Source organism: Catharus ustulatus, chromosome 4 (genome assembly GCF_009819885.2).
Source record: "Catharus ustulatus isolate bCatUst1 chromosome 4, bCatUst1.pri.v2, whole genome shotgun sequence".
Classification (NCBI taxonomy): domain Eukaryota; kingdom Metazoa; phylum Chordata; class Aves; order Passeriformes; family Turdidae; genus Catharus; species Catharus ustulatus.
The window spans coordinates 46,757,728-46,777,957 of NC_046224.1; the positions used below are offsets into that span (position 1 = coordinate 46,757,728).

Genomic DNA, 20,230 nt, shown 5'->3' on the forward strand with positions numbered 1-20,230 from the left:
CCCACCACGTTTCTACCTCCACGCGTGCCCTGCCAACGATTTTCATACTCTGGGGCTGCCTAAGAGAAAGTGACAGAAGAGTCGTGCCTGTGTTTGAGTAAGGATTAATTGGGGTGTCGCTGGTGATGCCTCTGTAACACTGTGCAGTAATTACTGTGTCCCACTGCCCAGGGACAGGTTGTTTGCCCCCTTGCCTGCAGTTCAAAGTGCTCTAATGTGCTCAGAGGAGGCTGAGAGTACCAGATGTGCAGTATTCTTATCACTGGGATTAGAGTACACATATTCTGGAAATATGCTGTGCCCTTTATTTGCCTAAAGAGCAGGGAGGAACGGTGAGACTGAGCAGCACCAAATACTTGACAACAGGCAGCACAAAAATGGCACTTATCAACAAAAAGTTGAAAAGGACCATCTGAATTACATCCTCCAAAATAAGGGAGGAGAGGGGCATGAAGAGACAGGTTGAAGACGTTTTATAAACTGGGTATGTACCCAGAGCATTTGGTAACACCTACAGCACACACACAAGCAGAACCAGGTTTACTCAGGGTGGGAAAAGAGGGACACCTTCCCATCTACACTGCCAGAGCAGTGCACTCCAAGAGCTTCTCACACCTTACTGAGATGTCCCAGCATGCAGAGGCACCTCACAGAAGTGGAGATTAGCAGGGGGTGTCACACACAGCAGGAGGGCATCTGTGGCCTTCGGCAGCCAGCCCTGGCTCCCTTTTGCAGGGTGTCTGTGACCTCTTTCCTCACTCCAGAAAACAGAACTTGTACAGAAACTCCCAAACCTCCCACTGCCGTGGGATGATACCAATAAGGGAAAGCACAGATGTATGACAGCACCACTGTGTGAGTAAATATAATAATTGAGAGTCTTTCTCTGCTGAGAATATTGTTTGAAAATGATGAAACTGCACCTTTTTTTTAAAAAAAAAATAAGCTTACTTTATAAACATCCTTTTATTTAACCTCATAGACCCTTGGGAGAGGAAGGGGTCAGAATCCCATTTTGTGTAGATGAAAACAGAGGTCAAAGCCATTAACTACTTGCTTATTTCAACAAGGAAATCTGTGGCAGAGCCAGGGTGGGAAAACAGATGCAATTTCCAGTCCAGAGCCTAACCCAAAGAACCATAATCTGCTTTCCACCCCACAAAAGTATCACCACTTAGTCCATGCTCACCTGCTAAGGACTCCTTTGCTACCTGAGCATCTTTGAAACAGATTTCCTCCCTCTTTATTAAAAGAGAGAAAAATAGAACTTGTTTGGTCTACTCCATTTCTTCCCATATTCTTGCAGGTGGATCCCCAGTTGATTTGTCATAGCTTTCTTGACAGCTTCAGAACTTTAAATAGCTCCATGGAATTAAACTGTGGAGGTGGATTCAGCTCTCCCACAGTCAAAGGATGCTGCTGTTAAATAGAGCCCTAAATCTCCCTGCTATACTCAGAAGTCCACTTGAATCACCTCTGTTTTCACTGACTAAAATCAGTGTTTTCACTGATTGATATCCTTTTTTTTCCCTATTACAGCTGAGTAACTTAAAAAGCTTCATTGCAATGTCTTTTTTTTAAAGCAAACTGTAGCTAAGAAAGTGTTTCTCCAACCTTATAATCATATGGAGTGAATGTGGGGTCTCTACAAAGATTGTATGAACACATATTTAAAATAATATGAAACCATGATGATAAAAGACACATACCACACCCATAGCATCATATATTCCCTACTACTAGTATTTCAACTTCAGTCATACTTTTAAAGTAATGTTTCAAAAATACCCTCTATTAATATAAGCAAAAATATTTTCTGTATTCCAATGAAACTGATCCATTGGAACAAACAAAATGTAATACCACTAGTATTATTTTAGGTTAGTTTCATATTACAAATAAAAATACCAGGCATTTCCTTTTTCATTTGTCACACCCTCACATAATTGGGTGTATCAGTCCTAGTTCTGACTACAATTTGAACTATCCTCCCACTAAGCAGACAAGGAGATTTCAATATAGCAGCTGCTTTGCAAGTGTCTAGTATTCAAAGAATGGACTTCATTGATCCAGCCACCCCCTTAATAATTTTACTTTTTCATTAATTTAAAAGTGATAAGCATAAAGAATGCAAACAGTGTTTTGTAAGCAAAGGTTGATTATGCACATCATACCAAAATTTTTTTGATGGTGTAGCATTTGAAAGCCATGCAATAGCACAGAAACAGTACTGGGAGGAGCCAGTGTTAAAAAATATGATAAAAAATCAAGAAGGCAAATATCTATTGATGTTTAATATAGCAAACCAACACCCAGTTGGCAGTGGAATGTCTCATTTTTCCCCCTCTATTTCTGTAGGAAATACCACTTTCTTCTGTTTCTCCCCCCTTCCCCATAGCATGCCTTTCTCATTCATCTCATTCTTCTGGGGACCCAATTGGTCAGGAGTCTTACAAAAAATGAAAAGCATGTAGATAGACACGTGAAATTATAAGACTGTACACATGCCACTATAATCTTTTTACATTAAATTCTCTCATGTAAATGTAATGAGATATAGAGACTCTCCCCTTCACAGTTTTCAAGTATCACTGCACCTTGTAAGTTTTATCTTTAAATCCTTGGGAAAATAAAAAGCTCGAATGTGCTTCATCATTCACAATACTCAGTTATCATGGGAGAAAACTCAGAACAGAAGATGAAAAAGCAGTAATTTCATGAAAGTCTGCTTTGTTTGAGTCAAACGCCCCTTTCACTGGGTGCAGAGCAGCTCTATGGAGGAGCTGTGCATGCTGTCTCTTCTCAGAGCCAGCAATACATCATGACATCTTGCATTAATTGCGCAGCAATGTTTCCCCCAAATCTTATCTCAGATTTTTCAGTAACGAGGCTGTTTCAGAGAGAAGCACAGACACCAGTACTAGTTGTTGCAACACTTCCTTCCCTCTCCACTGCTCCTGCACTACAGCCCCACACTGGGCGGGCTGCTGACTTACTCATTTCCTCCGCAGGCTTCGTCTCCTACCACCCTGCTCCACAGGCACCGCAGTGTTCGCTCCAGCTGCGGATCTGGTACGGGACACTGCGATCTGAGTGCAGCCTACGGGACAGACTGCTGGCAACCTGCGGGACGGCCACTGCCACCTGGACGCTGGCAGCCTAGGGGACAGGCACTGCGAGCTGGATGCTGGCAGCCTAGGGGACAGGCACTGCGAGCTGGATGCTGGCACTGCGAGCTGCCGTGCCCGGTGCCGGCAGCGCGATAGCGGCACAGACCTGGTCCGTGCTGGAGCGCTCCGAGCCCCGCGCCAAAGCCCGGCGGTCTGACGGGATCCATCCGGCCGGGCAATCCCAGCCCGGGCACAGGCTGCTCCTGCTAATGACGGCTTCCCCCAGCATTCCTGAGCTGCTCGTCATGCTCCCCTTCGATAGACTAGAGGAAATAATCCCTGATACCCAAATATAGTTATGAACTTCACCTCGATACTGCACAAGGAGCGCAGAAGAGCCGCTTGGCAGGATCCGTAATGAAGCAAAACACTTGGTAATGCAGTAGCTTAATGAAGTGAGAAAGTGAAGGGATCTCACAGGTTACTGCCTTTTTAGAAAATGTTTAGTCATAAACCATGTAATACGCATCAGGCAGTGATATAAAGCATCCTCTTTAAAACTACTACAGAAATGTTACCGCCCACGATCAGCGCCAAGTGGGAAATGTCAGATGTGCAGTCAGACTAATGCACTAATAATGCATGACACTTCGTCAGTGTCTTTCACCAGATCAGCTCAACATGCTTTCCAGGCATAAATGAGATCACTCCTTCTATTTATTATTTCTTTAGATGTGAGGAAACTGAGGCATAAAGGCTGCTTTTGGATGTGACTCACTCAAGGGCAAACAGCTGGGACTGAACCCCAGATATTCCAAGTTGAAAATAATTTCTTCTGTGAGCTTGTATACCAGGTACTTTTAGAAAAATTCTTGGTGGGAAAATGCATATTCCAAGAATTTGTATCCCTCCTGATTTTTGTTTGCTTGTTTGTTTGCTACAGAATATAGAATCTCAGCTCTTCAAATGGTCTCCTGTTGCTATCAGAAGATGGCTTTCCATATGCCACTGTCACTCCTTTATGTGCCAATGCTGCTGCTTAGGGAGAAAAGCAGTTGCTGCCAATTGAGGTGCAATAAGACCTTGACAGACTTCCATCCCATTTGGGAGCATAGGTTAATTTTCAAAAATGTTTAAATATTTTTCTACTTAATAAAAAAGGTATGTGAATTGAACAGACAGAATCCAGTTCTCATCACTTGTCCTTTAAAATACTCTGTAGGAGACAATTGTATCCGATGGCAGACTTGAAATGCTGTCCTCCAGTGCTCACTATCATAAGCACCTTTGGGGGTGGGGAGACTTTTTAAGTACTCCTGCTCCCAAAAGGAATCTGTAGACAAGAGCAAGCTTCTCACACGATTTTCTTTAGTGTTTATTTTGTGGCAAGTAACAGTTGGACAAACGGAAGGAAAATTTATCTATTAAAAAAAATGTTGCTAGCAGTATACTTGGGTTGCAGTATTTCACAGCAATACACAATGCTACTTCTCAACAGAGCAGGAGTCTGTCTTTTATTCTGTTTGGATTATATCAATACATTTCATATTTTTTTTTCTTTATGAAAAATAGAGTAAAGGAAAATGAAACTATTTAATAACTCCAAGACTAGAATTTTAACAGTCACCCAAAGTGGGAATATGGCACTGTTAACTTAATAAAAGGGTTATGCGACTTCTACTGTAATGCTTTCACTCTGTTTAAAATGTTGCCATTGGAAATGACTGTTAGTTGATAGCACTTAGAGCTTTTCACCCATGGACACTTTTTCAGATTGCCCCTGAAAAAGAAGAGATTGATGAGTTGTTTCTGTTGTTCTCCAGTATGTTACAAAATGGGCTGTAAACGCTGTATATCCATTTCCTGGGAGGTTTTCCAGTGTGTGGCCTCCCCTGGATGCTGAATACCAGAGACTGCATAACAGTCCCAGAGTCCCTGTGAAGAGGATTTGCCAGAGGAGAGGGCATGACCACAGCTTTATTTCAACTTAACTATTCTTGGTTAATAAATTGTGGTAGCAAAGCACGTGTTGGAGTGTCCCTGAAGCAGCTTGTATTTATAAAGAGAACCTGGGAAACACACTGATTAGTGTTGGATTAGGGTGAGGAAATCAGATTGCAGAGAGAAGCCTTTCTCCTTCTCACTGCCTATACATTAAGGAAAGCTCAAGTGGAGGGCAGGATGTGACCTTTTAAATATTTTCTTATTGAAGGTTATGCCTCTGGGATGCAGAAGAATAATTTATTAGTTTCAGTCCTCCACTTAGCAAGTAAAAAGACTAACTTTGAAAACAATGATTCACATTTAGAGTGCCATAAGAGACATATCAACCATTCAATTTATGTCTTGGTTTAATTGGCTATAGAAAATACTCTGTAATTCATCTGTTATGAATTAAATCTAGGGTCTGGGGGTGGCACTTTTTGTAACATTAAGCATATTACATGAGAAAGAAAAATATTTACACAATTAAAAATATATAGTCAGAAAATGGAACTAGAATTACTTAATTTATAGGCAAAATAGAAGCCAATGCGCTTTATTTAACAAAATTAAATGAGTATTAAATGACATTCCACAAACCCTATTTCTGAATCCCACTGAGCAATAGAGAACAATTATGAGTTAAGGAATAGAAACCACTTAGAGGGATATATGCCAATTAACCAAAATGTCAGAATCCCTGTAGAACAATTCTATTTTGTAAATAGCAGCATGTATCCATCAACACTACTCAGCAGTTTACAGATAAAAACACAATTAAACAAAACTCCACTAATCCCAGCTAAGAAAATTAGTAGAAACAATACTATTAAACAATCACTGGCAAGCTTTAGATGACTTACCCAACTTTAAGGAGGCTGATTTATATTTCCAAGTTCCACTTGCAGTTTGTGATCAAATCACTGAAGTAACATTAATACTGGCTTACTGTGCTCCCTTTCTACTAATTTCTTCCCAAACCCCAACTCAGAATTAATTTAACACGTATGTTTGAGGCCAATACTCAGCAATGGCACAGGAGCAATACTTTTGATGCTTCTGTGCCAAACAGAAGGTGACGGTACAAGCTTCTTTGAACGTATATTTGTGTGTGTGTGTTTGCCTGTAAGGTTCACTGAGTAATTTGTTTATTGGCCCAGATAAAAATCCAACATTTTATAGAATAAATTCACTTCTTCATACTTTAAAAAGAATCTTACTGATTTGTTTTACAGTTTAATAATTTTATTTACTGGCTTCAGTCTTGTGCAATAGCAATAAAATGCCACTGGAAGGAGCCAGATCTTCGTCCTGAAGCTGCAGGGACCCTGAACAGGCAGCTGCTTCTCTACAGGCTTGTGCTGTGGGAAAGTGGTACTTGTCAAGGGAGCAACAGCACCACAGTTATTAACACTGGCCTCGAGCTTCCTGAATTATCAGGAGACAATATTAAGTGCCACCTACACAAAGCAATCCTCCAAAGCAGTTGACCTTGAGACTTTCTGTTATAACTATGCCATATACTTGTTCATACAACTTTGAAACTATTGCTTAGATATAGATTTGGATATAGATAGATACATATATGTATAGATAGATAAAGTACAATTAGTGTTATAAAGTGTTATAAAGTGCAATTCCACATCCATTTAGTGAAAATACAATAAATACTGGGCCTATTAGTCAATGCAGCTTTTACATTAAACATTGATTTAAACTAATGTCTCAGATAATTTTAACAGTGAGGAAGACCAGGATTACCCAATGGACAAAAGCGTTACGCCTAGAGACACCACTAAGAAGGCGTCAACATTTTAGTTCAGATAAGCAGTGTGAATCTAAAGGCAGTGTCCTATCACTTGGGCTCTCGAAAATCCCCTTGACACTACAAATTTCAATTTCATTGGTGTTATACTCACCAGTATAACACCACAGATGAATGGACTAGACTTCTACAATCTGACTAGAAAGCATGAAATAATTTTAAGAACAAAAACATTATTGCTTTGTTGGTTCTTTTTTTTTTGTTCCCAAGTTAAAAGCCATTCTTGCTATCAAACAGACAATTTCTGGGTGAGCACCTGCCTCTGCGAATCAGCCATGGGGCTCCTCACATGGAGTTGAGAAGATTCCACTGTGAAACTATTCCAGATTTTCCATCAAAGCTCATTTTAAGGATTTATTACTTGGACAGGGACATTCTTTCCACACTGCAATTTGGCATTAAAGATCTTGGCCCAGGGACCAAAATAACCCTCTTTGCCAGCACTTCTTTTTAAGTGTGGAAAGGCAAATTTCTGATATACAGAAATTCAAAAATATTAGGACATACATTTGTTCTCTTCTTATAAGAAAACAGTAGCAGATAAGGCCATAACTAACTTTAAATATAGAGTCTTCAGCACTTTTTGGGGCTTAGATCACTAATTTAAATTGTATAGTTTCCTCTTCTGTGGAAGAACAGTTTTACAAATCAAACTTAACAAAATACACTGCTTTCTGGTCTACATATTTTATAACATGATATTTTAACTCCTGGATAATTTTTCTCTGTGCTTTGATGTTTAAAAGTTGTTTTTCACCAAGTCTATGATTTTAATATGGTCTTATGGTTTTAATATGGTCTTGCTACTCTGAATATCAATATTCAGAACACCACTGAGGTGCTATAGGTAACACAATAGTAAGCTAATGATTTCAAGTGTTGTGATCTGAGACTCTTACTGTGTGCAACTGCTTTGCCTTTTACTACCTCTCTGAAGCTTAGGAAAAAGAAATTACACTTACACAGATGACAGCCTATACTTGTACCTCTTTAGCTCAGGAAATACAGTGTTTCAAGGATTTGAAAGACTGAAAATGCAGCTTGGTACAATTGGGATATCAGGACACTTCCTTTTTTTTCCTTTGATCAACATTGAAAGCACTATCCATAATAAATACCTGCATGTTCTGATTATAATAATACTTAAATTTACAATCATTCAGTCCAATTAATTTTAAACAACGAAAAGGAGGAAAAAATCTTATCATAGTTATGACAACAGAAGACTTTTCATCTGAAATAGGAATCAGTGTTCTAATCTTTCTCATTTCTTAGTGAAAGGCATGTCTCACGTACACCTTCTGTAACACAAACAGATTTGGAAGGATCCTACAATGGAAAGAAAAAGGTTCTAGATTCCTAAAAAATATGCCCTTAACCCCCTTCCTTTCTATGATAAAAGGTCCCTAAAGTCTCTAGTGAATGCTTTGGCTGCACATGACATAGAAGAGCCAGTGTCTCATAAAGGGAGGACCTTAGGATGTGGGGGGTTTTGTTCACTGTTCAATCTGCAGTTTCCCATGCATACATTCTACCAGATTTTGATTCTCCTACACCCTTCTATAGGAGCACAGCACCACCCAAAATAACCCCAAAGATATATGATCTATGACTCAAAATATTTTCACCCATGATTTACCTTTGAAGACAATGAAACTCCCTCCTTTTATGAGACAAAATGGTGCTTTAGTGTTTGAGGTTTGTGGCCTGGGTCCTCATGACTGCCCATTCACAGGGCCCTCTTCCTCAGGGGACTGCTTTCCACATCTGCAACTCTTCATTCACTGGCCTATATTTTCTTTTAAAATACACATTCTGGTGATACCCTGTCTCTTGGATGACAGACTAGAAATGAAGGATAAGGACTGACTAACTCACTTTAAAGGGCCACTGCCTGTAAATTTAATTAAATCCATATCTTCCACCTCCCACACAATCACCCCTTGGGACTGAAGGTTTCTGTAAAGGATTAGGAAGGGGATACTCTCATTGCAACCACACCACTATAGAGAAAATAATTCAAGATTGGGAAGTTGTGAGCAGGAAGCAGACGAGGAAGAAAGGGACTCACTGAAAACACAAACAAATAACTCTGCTGGCTAGAGATTATAGCATTTATTTTGGACAGAGGCGATTGTGTTCCAGCCATTCCTTCCAACAGCCTTTTTGCATTTTGTCCTACTAATGTAAGTAAGAAACAGAAATGATCCAATAAAAGGTCTCCTCCAGTAAAAAGTCTCCTCTCAAGTGAGTCCCTAACTGAGCTGCCTACCACCTTGTGTCTCATCCCATGTCAGGCTCAGGTGTTTCCTTGGACTGTGGTGCTGCATGGCATTGATGGCACCAGTAGCTCTCTCCTCAGGTAGCTCTGAGAAGCTGGCACTACAGGACAGCCCACACAGCTGTTCAGTCATTCACAGGGATATGGAGTATTACTTCAGGGTCTTCTGTTGACACTCCTTTGACACTCCTCCATTAAGTCTACTTTTTTCAACAGGAAAAAATATTTTTTTCTAACCTTTCCTATTAACTTCCTAACTCCCTGATAACATAAGAAAAAAGATAAATTACACGTGCTAGATTTTCTTTTATTTTCTTTTTTTTTAAAAGAAATACTAATTGTTGATGAATAATAAATATTTCATTCTAAAATATTGGCAAGGGTTTTTTTTCCCAACTCAAATTTTTTTTAATAGTAGGCAGGTGCTTATTTCACCTGCCCTTTAAATAAACCTTGCTGGCAAGGTACTTGACTTTGTGAAGCCAACGCAGCTCTTGAGCATTCTCAGAGGTACAATTTCATGTCTGTACAGATCCTTAATGTAAAAACCTGGACTGGCTATGGACGGAACATGAGCGCTGCCAAAATTGACAGCTGCTGAGTGGGAGTTCTGAGAACGACAATGATGGATATAGACACCTAAAATGCAAGTGAGATAGGTCATAGGAACACAAATTCTTTGGGGGAGGAGGGAAGATCATATTTCAGGAATTACTGTACAAAGGATATACTTCGTTAAAAGTCCAACCATTTCCTACATTATTTAGTGCAGACGTAGGGAATAGGATAGTCCTTAAAACAATTTTTTCCTTAAATTCTTAAAGTTGCTCTAGAAGGTCCCTGATAACAAAGGATTGCGGGTTTTTAATAGCACTTGCCGAATATCTCTCATTTTGATGTAAGTGTAAGGACAAATGTTTTGGAGGAACTTCCTGGGAACATAAAGAACCCTAATGATTTTTTTTTTTTTTTTTAATTTGTACTTTTGGGGACTTGAAGTTGGAGTGGAAAGTGAAGTTTGAAATTTTATAAGACTGGTATATCTCTCAAGTTGTTCAGTTCCACAGAAAAGTTTCTCAAACATTGCACCAGATGGCTTTGTTCTCACCTTCCCTGGACAGTTTAATGTTACTATCAGGAATAAAATCCCATACTTACACCAATGCTTCATTTTATGTTACTGTCATTATCTTGTTACAGGTTATAATGGTATTGGCATTATCTGCCTAATAATTATTCTTGAGTAACAGTAGTAAAACTCTTTTAAGTCTGAAGCTCTGATCTGGAGTCTGCAGAACTACTTAATCTTCATCTGTGTCTCTTTGACCAAAAAAAGATGTTCCTTACATTAAAGAAGAATGAAAGTGGGCAAATGGATTCTCTAGTCTGTGGTTTTACAGTAAAAAAATCCCATCACAGTTAGATAGATTAAATGCACCTCACCATAATTTATCTTTATATATATGAAAAATATAAACATATTATATATATATAAATATAAATACAAAAAAATGTATTGTGTCAATAAATTTACTGTATTCCTTCAACTTCTAATCCACAGAAGCAGTCTCTTATAAGAAACTGTTTATACCACAGTGCAAAATAGGTGAATTTGTTACATGTCAAACAAACTTGCAGGATTTGAATCCCCAAGGAGCACTCTAAAATGAAAATACTGCAGTAAAATATGCATTTTAGCATATAAGTGATGAAGTGTCTTGCATTTTAAGCCATTTAAAAATACTATATCCTAAGAATGGTATTTAAAATGCTCACTGTGATATTCAGTGGTACAACACATTTCTGTGAATAATTATCTTAAGAATGTATTTCAATTAATTGTGTTTGCACACTCCAAATTCTAATCACACAACAGCCACAGTGGTACAGAGGGCACAAGACAATTCTGCACAATAAGCTTTGAAATGATACTCAACCAACAAACTGCCCATAGAGTAGGGAACTCATCTGAATGCACCTGATATGAAGCAAATGTTATTTAAAAATACACACTATATAAGCAGAGTTCATGAAGAATCTAACAATTAAATGAACAGCAAAGCCATGTGATGAGAGGCAACAGAAGTTAGGGAAGGCATGATGTTGAGGCACAACCTGTGGAATTGTGCAAATCCTCAGCTATGTACACACTCCTCTTGATGCCCTTCGTGGGAACAGGCAGTGCAAACACCTCAAAGGAGCTGTAGCATGCTCAGTTTCTTATGTGTTTTTTTTTTTTCAACTGACCAGACCATCCGACTTTGGCACAAGTGAACCTCTTTTTGTGTAAAGCTATCAGAATGTACAGGGAACCCCAAACACTTCCAAACAAACTTCATGTATTTATTCACTTGAAGTCAGGAGGCAGAACAAAGGCTTAAAGCAACAAACAGGGGCTTTTTTTCCCATTGCCTGTTTTCAATGTTCCTTGAAATCATTTACAAACTCACTTTAGTTTGTTCTCTGTTCCTGGCTGGAAGGAGCTGGCTTCTTTTCTCCTATCACTGTGACTATGGAGTTTTTAAAGAGCCATGACAGACACATAATGGCCCAGTCCATTCCAAGCCTGCAGATGGGTCCCTTGAAGTAGAAATATTCTCTTAAACCCTGAAGTAATTCATGTGGATCCAGGAGATGCAGGGGCCCTGTATCCACCTCTCCTGTGTAAGCTGATTGGAAGTGCTCTGTCCCTTTAAAACAGCAACCTTTCAAAAGTAGTGTTTATCTATTTATGTCTTTCTGTGCCTACAATCTCTTACTGATGCTTCTGCTTTCTAGCACCATCATTTTTAAGCTTTAAGATGCCCTTTAGCCTTCCTCTCTACACTCATCTTTGAGAAGAGTAAATTGTTCTCAACCTGAAGAGGGCAAAGGCAGAAAATATTTCCATATAATTACTTCTCTTGTTTTTGCATGGAAGATCATTTTTGCCATCACTTCTTGTTCTATTCTTCACAAACCTTATATATGGTTCTACCTTGAATCCAAACCTGAGTGGCTGTCAAAATCTCTGGTGGCCTCAAAACATTTTCCTGCAGAATTGTTTTATCTTCTCTACAGGAATGTAAGCTGATTACAGTTAGCATTTTTTCAACTATTTTTCACAGATGCCTTAAAAACAGTCCACTGATTCATGTAGGTCTGCTATATGATGTGTTTTAAACCTTAAAATAAGGAGGGAATATTTTATATGACATCAAATATTGAGAATTAAGGAGGAAAATAATTAGGAAAGAAGATATCCTTTCATAAAATATTCTTATATCATATTTTCATAACTGCTTTTTCCCTTAAGAGAACAGGTTGATATGTTTTATGTTGTCTCTGTGAAGATATATCTAAATTAAAAGATAAGGTATATCTGTGAAAAACAGCTAGGCATGGAGTTTTGCTAGGAGCAAAGGCAAATATAAGGTTTTCAGGGATTCAAATAAATTTGTCAGAATGACTTTGTGAAAATTACTTTTGTTGAGGTGATGAACAAAGGAAAATGAGCTGACTAGAAGAAGCAGAGACAAAACTCAGGGTCAGAAAAATCACTGAAGAAAAAAACCCCAAAATCAAAGAATAACCTGAATAGTACCAGTGTTAAGAATAACTAAACAATTCATGTTAAGATTGTGACTAAAATAATCTTGGGATGTAGGCAAGGAGATTGGCCTGGATTAATTGGGTATTTTACCTTTTAAGATAGAAAGTTGTCCTAAATTCATGTAAGGTAGAAAATGGGACTAATAAATAGTCTCTTTTCTTCCTTTTGCTAGGAATAACCTACTAAAATATATTTTTTTTTACTAGCTATTAAATTTAAAAGGTTAGGAATGTGCTTCAGTAAATCTGTTTACTAGAAGGACGCTCAATGTCATGACATCAAGTACAGGCAAGATCTTAATTTCCCTCTAAAATATCCGACTGCAGCATATACTGATGCAAAAAATAAATAACATTCCTCTCCTCATAAACATATTCACCTGTTTTCAGCTGAATTTTTCATTACAGTTTCTGGGGTCTGGCCTCCCCCTACCTGTGCCGCAAGAAACTCCACTAAAGACAACACATAAACAGAAGAATTGTTGCATTTAGGGTAAGAAGTAGGGCCTGGTGCTAAACAAACAAACCAACCTACCAACCACATCCCCCCTTGGCACTGCTGAGCAAATTGAAGTGTTCATCACAGCTTATTGTAAGCTTATGGTACTAATGAGTATCTGATGCTCTGTCTTGTTTGCAGACACTTAGAAAGCTGGCTTGTTTCTATGCTGGATCAACTGCTTCATTAATGCCTGTCAAAACTTTGTCCTGCCCTAATCCTTTTTCGTGTGGAATTAGGTGGAATGAACTGCTTTGTCTAGCACTGTCATCTTTACCAGGCATCAAGAATCAGTTCAAGGCAGGCAGAAGAAGCACAGCATTCCCAGAAAAGGGAGCTCTCAGGACAGGGGTGGCACTGAGGCCACTGGGTGAGTCAAGGAAAGCAGAATGTGGTGTGACTAACCCTGGTGGGGAAGGAGTCACCCCCACATCCCGCAGCTCAGTGACACAGAGGATGCAGGAGAGCACCAACAACTGGCATTTACACAGGAAGAGACCTGTGGAAAAGCAGGGCTGCATCCACCACTGCACACACTGCCAGCTCAGTTCTGTGACCTCTGCTCCTCCCATGCCTCAGAGCAATAAATGCACTAACTAACTGCAACAGAATATATAAAATAGTATATAGTATAATAACCTTGTTTAACTATGCTGCAATATTTCTGATTTTTGCATATTTGATTATGTAGGCATATTTGAGTTATTTATACTTATATGCAAATTCCATACCAGTTTATCTGATATGGAAATAAATATGGTTGATCAGTTAAAGTTGGTAGTATATTTTCCTCCAAAATGCAGGTATCTAGCCTGAGGTAGGCATCTAGGCTCCATTGATAGTCTGTACCAAGAGAAACAGGTAAGTGTGAAGCAGTTTAACCCAAGCAGGATGGGAATCTAGTACAAGAAGAACTAATTCCTCTCTGCAGTTAAATTCCTATTTTTTAGAAGACAAAAACTAGTGAGACTAATCCCACATGTAGTGCACGACTATCTTTAAACTGTAATTTCGTGGTTGACTCTGGAGCATTTGGTTGAAAGAGTGGAGTAGGAGGGTTTGTAGAAAAAGTGCACAGTAGATGCTCTGCACAATTTTAGTGAAATCTTTGCCAATTTATCTGCTGATTTCTACTGGAGTAAGACTGAATGGAGTACATCTGTTCTGTATTGACTTGATCCTGCAAAGGGACAGCAGGAATTTGCAAAGCAGGAGTTTATGGAGATGCCAGCGTTCCAGGAGGGCCACACTCCTGGAATATCAATATTGATAAACACCCCATATCTCACTAGCTCACTGTCCCTTTTTTGTTTTTCTACCTGCAGAGTAAAAAAGTATCCCAGGCTTGGCACATATATTGCTATGAACAAGCTGATCACACACTCAAAAAAGTGATCATGTATTTAGTAGGAACTGAAGGCTAGAAATAAAAATACAGACAAAGATGTTGAAAACAGGATTTCATAATATGGCAAAACCTCTATTTAGGGGTTTATCTAACTGAAGGAGGTGATATGGGGAGAGAAGTGAGAATGTATATCTAAGCAGATGCCTAATAACCTGGTAGAGCATAGAAATGCAGTCAACTGCTAGAAAATTCAGTTTATTCCACCTATGGAAAAAAACCAAACTACATATGAGAAACAAAGTAACAGCAGTAATTTACTCTAGAGCTATCCATCCTCTCAATATAAAAATATAAATATGTCAAGAACTAATAATACATTTATATGACAAATACAGAGCATATACAGATGAACATAATAAATTGCTTTCATTCTGTGATCCTGAGCCAGCTCTGTATCAGGTCAATATTTTGGCATTAATTAATGTAGAATTAAAAATGCTTCACCTTGTGCCAGCTGACTAAATTGTCCTATAGTTCTCATGAATTAAGGGGCTGAAGCTGCCCCAAGTTATGGCTCCTCTACCACACCTACCAGCAGTCATGGTTCTCCATCACCCACCAGACTGAGCATCCCCCACCAGGACATGGAATGGCAACTATCTCACCTGGAGAAAGTGCTGCTCTGAGTCGTCCCAAGTCTGACCTAAATTGCACGTACCAGTACTCATCTGGCTATACAATAATGCACTATTAAGAGCCCAGCACTGGGGGAAAATACCAAGGGAAAGGGTCATACTTTGATGAGGTGTTTTGAGTTCCATTTAAACAGTCCACACATACAGAACTAAAGCTGCTGGTGAGCTTTATTTTAATGAAAATCCTTGGTGAGAGAAAGGGAAGGGAATTATCAGTGTGATAAGTTGTGATCAATTCCAATATCAATGTCAACTTTTTGAACAAATCAATATTTTAGTGAGAGAAATGTTCTCAGCCTGGTTTCGTAGAACACTTGTTTCTAGACACATATTTTACTTACAAAAGGAAAATCTGCAGAGCATTTAAAAATTACTACCTTTGTAGACAGAACTGTAGGATTCTCACTGCTTGTTTGTTATACAGTGTAAAAGAAAACTACAGTAATTTCACGAATACAAGCCGCACCAATTTGACCAAAATTTTGGTGGAAACCCGGAAGTGCGGCTAATATTCCGGGGCGGCTAATCTATTAACAAAATTCTAAAAGATGCCAACACGGAAGTGAGAGCCCGCGGCAGCCCCAAGCCAAGCTGGAGCCCGGCCGGCCCCGGCAGAGGTGGGAAAGCCTGGCAGAGGCGGGGCCAGCAGTGTGGGGGGCGGGCGGCAGAGCCTGAGCCAGCAGGGCGGGGCAGGGGGGCGGCAGAGCCGGGTCAGTAGGGCGGGGGAGCCCGGGAGAACTGGGGCTAGCAGTGCAGGGGAGCATGGCAGAAGCAGGAAGGCCGGAGGGTGGGGCTGCCTGGCAGCGGGGGAAGCCCAGCAGAATCGGGGCCAGCAGCGTGGGGGAGCCCGGCGGTGCGGGGGCCTGCAGTGCCGGCCAGGGCGAGGAAACGCGGCGGCGGTGCAGACGGGAGGGGGCGGCCGGCGAGCCTGGCGGCGGCGGCGGCAGCCCTGCCGGCGGGGCAAGCGAAAGCGGCGCTCGCGAAAGCGCCGCTCGGCGAGCGAAAGCGCCGCTCGCGAAAGCGCCGCCGCTCGCCGCGAAAGCGCCGCTCGGCGAGCGAAAGCGCCGCCGCTCGCCGCGAAAGCGCCGCTGCTCGCCACGAAAGCGCCGCGGGGCGGGCGCGGCGCTCGCGAGGCGCGGCGCAGGGCGACCGAAAGCGGCAGCGGGTCGGGCGCGGCGCTCGCGAGGCGCGGCGCGGGGCGAGCGAAAGCGGCAGCGGGGCGAGCGAAAGCGGCAGCGGGGCGAGCCCGGCGGCGGCAGCCCTGCCAGCCGGGCGAGCGAACGCGGCAGCGGGGCGGTGCTGACGGGAGAGGGGGGCCAGCGAGCCCGGCGGCGGCGGCAGCACCACCCGGCCAGCCCCGCCGAGCCGTGGCGCTGAGCTGGGCCACCCGGCCCCGTCGGCAACCATGAGCGGGCTGAGCCTTCCTGGCCCCGCCCCGAGCCAGTAAAGCCCGCTATGCCGCGATCCTGTTACTAATTGGCCAATTTGTGAAAGCTGCGCACGGATTCTCGCGACGAATGAAAGTGCGGCTAATATTCGGGGTGCGGCTTATCTATTGACAAAGACAGCAACATTGTCGAGGCACCGGGGGTGCGGCTTATAATCCGTGCGGCTTGTATTCGTGAAACTACTGTACATACAATTTGTGGTTGTTTCTTGAGTGACTCAAATGTCTGAAATGAAAACTGGGAGGAGTATGATAAAAGCCACTCTTGAGCAGCAGCCTGGAGTCTTATGGGAGTAGTACGTTTTCTGGACTTGGATTTTCAGCAGAAAGAATTTGGAAAGGTGTTTTGGTAAAAACTGGACTCTATATAATTTCAATTGTAGGGTGTTTCACATGGAGTACGAATTATCTTGGATTGCTTACAGCCAAGGAGAAGTAGGCTGTCTTGACATGCACTTACAGAGACCACTAAAGCATTTCAGATTGCAGGAAAGGTTATCCCAAGGTAAGTTTATCCCAAGATAACCCAACAGGTAACTTCCTCCTGACTTTTGTTGATGTGCAGCTGTAACCCTTTTCCTACCCTCAATTTTCTTTTTAAATCATTGGCATCCCTCTATAGTAGCAATTCCACTTGTTGCAAAACTCCACATTCTCATTCACTATTACTTCAAGGGCATTTTTGGTCAAATCATTTGTAATTCAGGTGGTTTATTAACTCTATTAAACAGAGGTTTATTAACTCTAAAGGGACTCTTTCAAGTGAAGCTTTATGTAAACAAAATATGTGACATCCATAAGCAGGCCAGAACAGTGTGTTCTAAACAGGTGCCTTAAGCCAACAGCATGCACATCCTATTAAAAAATCTATTTTATTTTCAATGTGAAACATTACTTTTTCCATCACATCAAAACAAGTATAAAATGTGATCATCAACTTTCTTCCACAAGGTTAAAGAATTTATAAAATAACATAAATATCATATGAAGAAATCTATTACAAACCTCCCAGGGTATACTGCAAGCCAGAATCTTTAAGATGATGTTAAAATTTATAAGAGCACCTGATTCTCTGCTTGGAAAAAGTCAATAAGAATATAGAGCAGACAGGAAAAGAAAGAAACTGTCCCAAACCAGATCAGAATGTGAAGCAAGAAATTAGACTCATAATGAAAGGATCACTGTAAAATCACCTGATCTCTGATTCTGAAATATCACATAAGAGTGTGTATAACAGGAAATATATTTCATATTTGCATATTGGTTATAGGAATTCAGTGGTCTTGCAAACAACTAAAAACACTCTGATAATCAGTACAAGTTATTTAAAGTTTTCTGTTTCAAAAGTTTTTCCTGGCTTACATGTGTAGGTGCTATCAACTAACATGGAAGAATGTTTTGCCACTAGGCAGAGGTAGACTCCAGTCTACTTTGCCTTTTCTGTATTTCTTATTCCTGTGATGCTATTCCATTTGGGATCATGAAAATTTTCCAATGAAAACTTCTGGAAATAATGTGAGAAAAACTATAAACTGGCTAGCTGATCGACCAGCTAAAAATCCTTCCTCATTCTTTGAATCTGTTCATAAGCCTGGCTGTTTAGCTTGCTACCTAAGTAGACAGTGTACAGTGCTTGAGAGTCTCAAATACCATGGCATATTCAAATACTGAAAAAACACAGGTTTTTTTTAATTGGTTATGAGGGAATATGTGCTGTAGAGGTAATAACAGGTGAATTTGTTATTTTTATTCTCTTAAAATATGATGGATATCCAAATAACTGCAGTAAAGACTGAGTGAAAATTCTGCTCCAGGAATGCTAGGGATATATTATATTTTTGACTCTCACTTAACTTAGACTCATGAAACTGTAATATCATCAAAATACCTGTCAACTAAGGAGAAGAAACAAAACCACATTAACCAGAACTGAAAAAATAAATTAAAAATTAGTATGTATACATGAGTAAGAAAAGCAACATCTCTTCCCACCCACACCACCAGCTTCACAGTTCAGTAAGAAAACAAATCAGAACAGGGGGAGGAAACTAGGCCACTATGCCAGGAATGTGTTTTTGATGAAAAAAATTAGTCCTGTTTAATACAATGGCTGCATTCAAACACCTCTCAAAGCAGGCCAGATGTTTGTTGGAGCAAACTAATAACATTCTGTATATGCTTTTAGCTCACTCTGACTCTCATCCCATCAGCCATTTGTCCCAAAAGCCTGCATTCAGCTCCTGACTGGAAGAGATCCCTCACACAGCTGAAAGGCACATCTCCTGAAGCAGCTGCTGCTGCTACAAAACTCCTGAGCCTTTCTCATCACTAACAGCACTTTGCACTGGCAGCAAAACAGCTTTAATTTAAGGGCAGGACCCATGTCCTCTGCATGGACACCTCTGGAACCATCTGAATGTACTCAGCTTGGCCATGCTTTCCCAGGAACAGCCTGCACCTTTTCAGCACCCAGGTGGATCGTTCATTTTAATGGAGCAGAACTTGAAGGCAAAGGAAAGCCTGAGCTCCAGCGAGAGCAGCTTGCCAGCTCAACTGAGGCAGCCCCTCAGATGCACTGAGCTGACAGAATAAGGAAAGATGCTGGGGGGCAAAGCAGCAAACAGAGCCTGGGGGAAGCTCACAGCATCCAGGATGTAGTTGCATCCTATTTCAAAGTAAAATCTCAAGAACCTATGCTAGAAGCACTGAAAAAATAACTAACATTGGAGAAAACACATTTGGTGCTGATTACATTATTTCTTCTCTGCCAGCTTACATAGTCTTACATGAGCTTCAAGTTCTTTCCTCAGCATATTGTAGTGGAAATCAAGATTTTCAAAATGCTGACTAAAATAAAAATTCCGTATTTTGTCTCCCAAAGAACAAGTGACAGCCCGAAGTATCTCAGCTTAGTAAGGAGAAGGAAAATTGTTAATGAAACTAAGTCCACTTCTAATATGAGAAATTTACACCCAAAAAAAAAAAATTACCTCTCTCTCCCAGTAGCCTGCCCAATCTCTGCAATTTCACCAGCAAATCCTTTCTTTTTGGCACCTGTTACACTCCTCAAATTGCTCTCAGAGCCACAGTGCAGCACCACTAATGAAGAGAAACATCTAGAGAGTTTCAACTACCGCACTGCCCCTGAAATGTACTTCAGAAATAACAGCAGCTGTAATGATTTAAACTAAAACACTCCCCCATCACAGAGATTTAAAAATATTCTAGAGCAGCTAAACAAAGTGCTGTGCATGTTACTAATTAAAGTACTGTAGCATCAAGAAGTCCTCCTACACTCTAGGATCTTCAATGCAACTACAGAAAATAAAGAATTGGAATAATAAATAAGGAATGAAATAATAAATATAATAAATATTATAAATAAATAAATAATATAGAATAGAAAAGGAATAAAATTATTTCTTGCCTTAAATAGTGTAAGATCCATCTA

General features: G+C 40.5%; 1 protein-coding gene across 8 annotated transcripts in view; it reads right to left on the bottom strand.

The window, feature by feature from the left end:
• NAV3 (neuron navigator 3) overlaps window positions 1-20,230 on the bottom strand; it is a 517,660-nt gene that overhangs the window by 182,366 nt on the left and 315,064 nt on the right. The gene's annotated exons all lie outside the window — the stretch shown is intronic.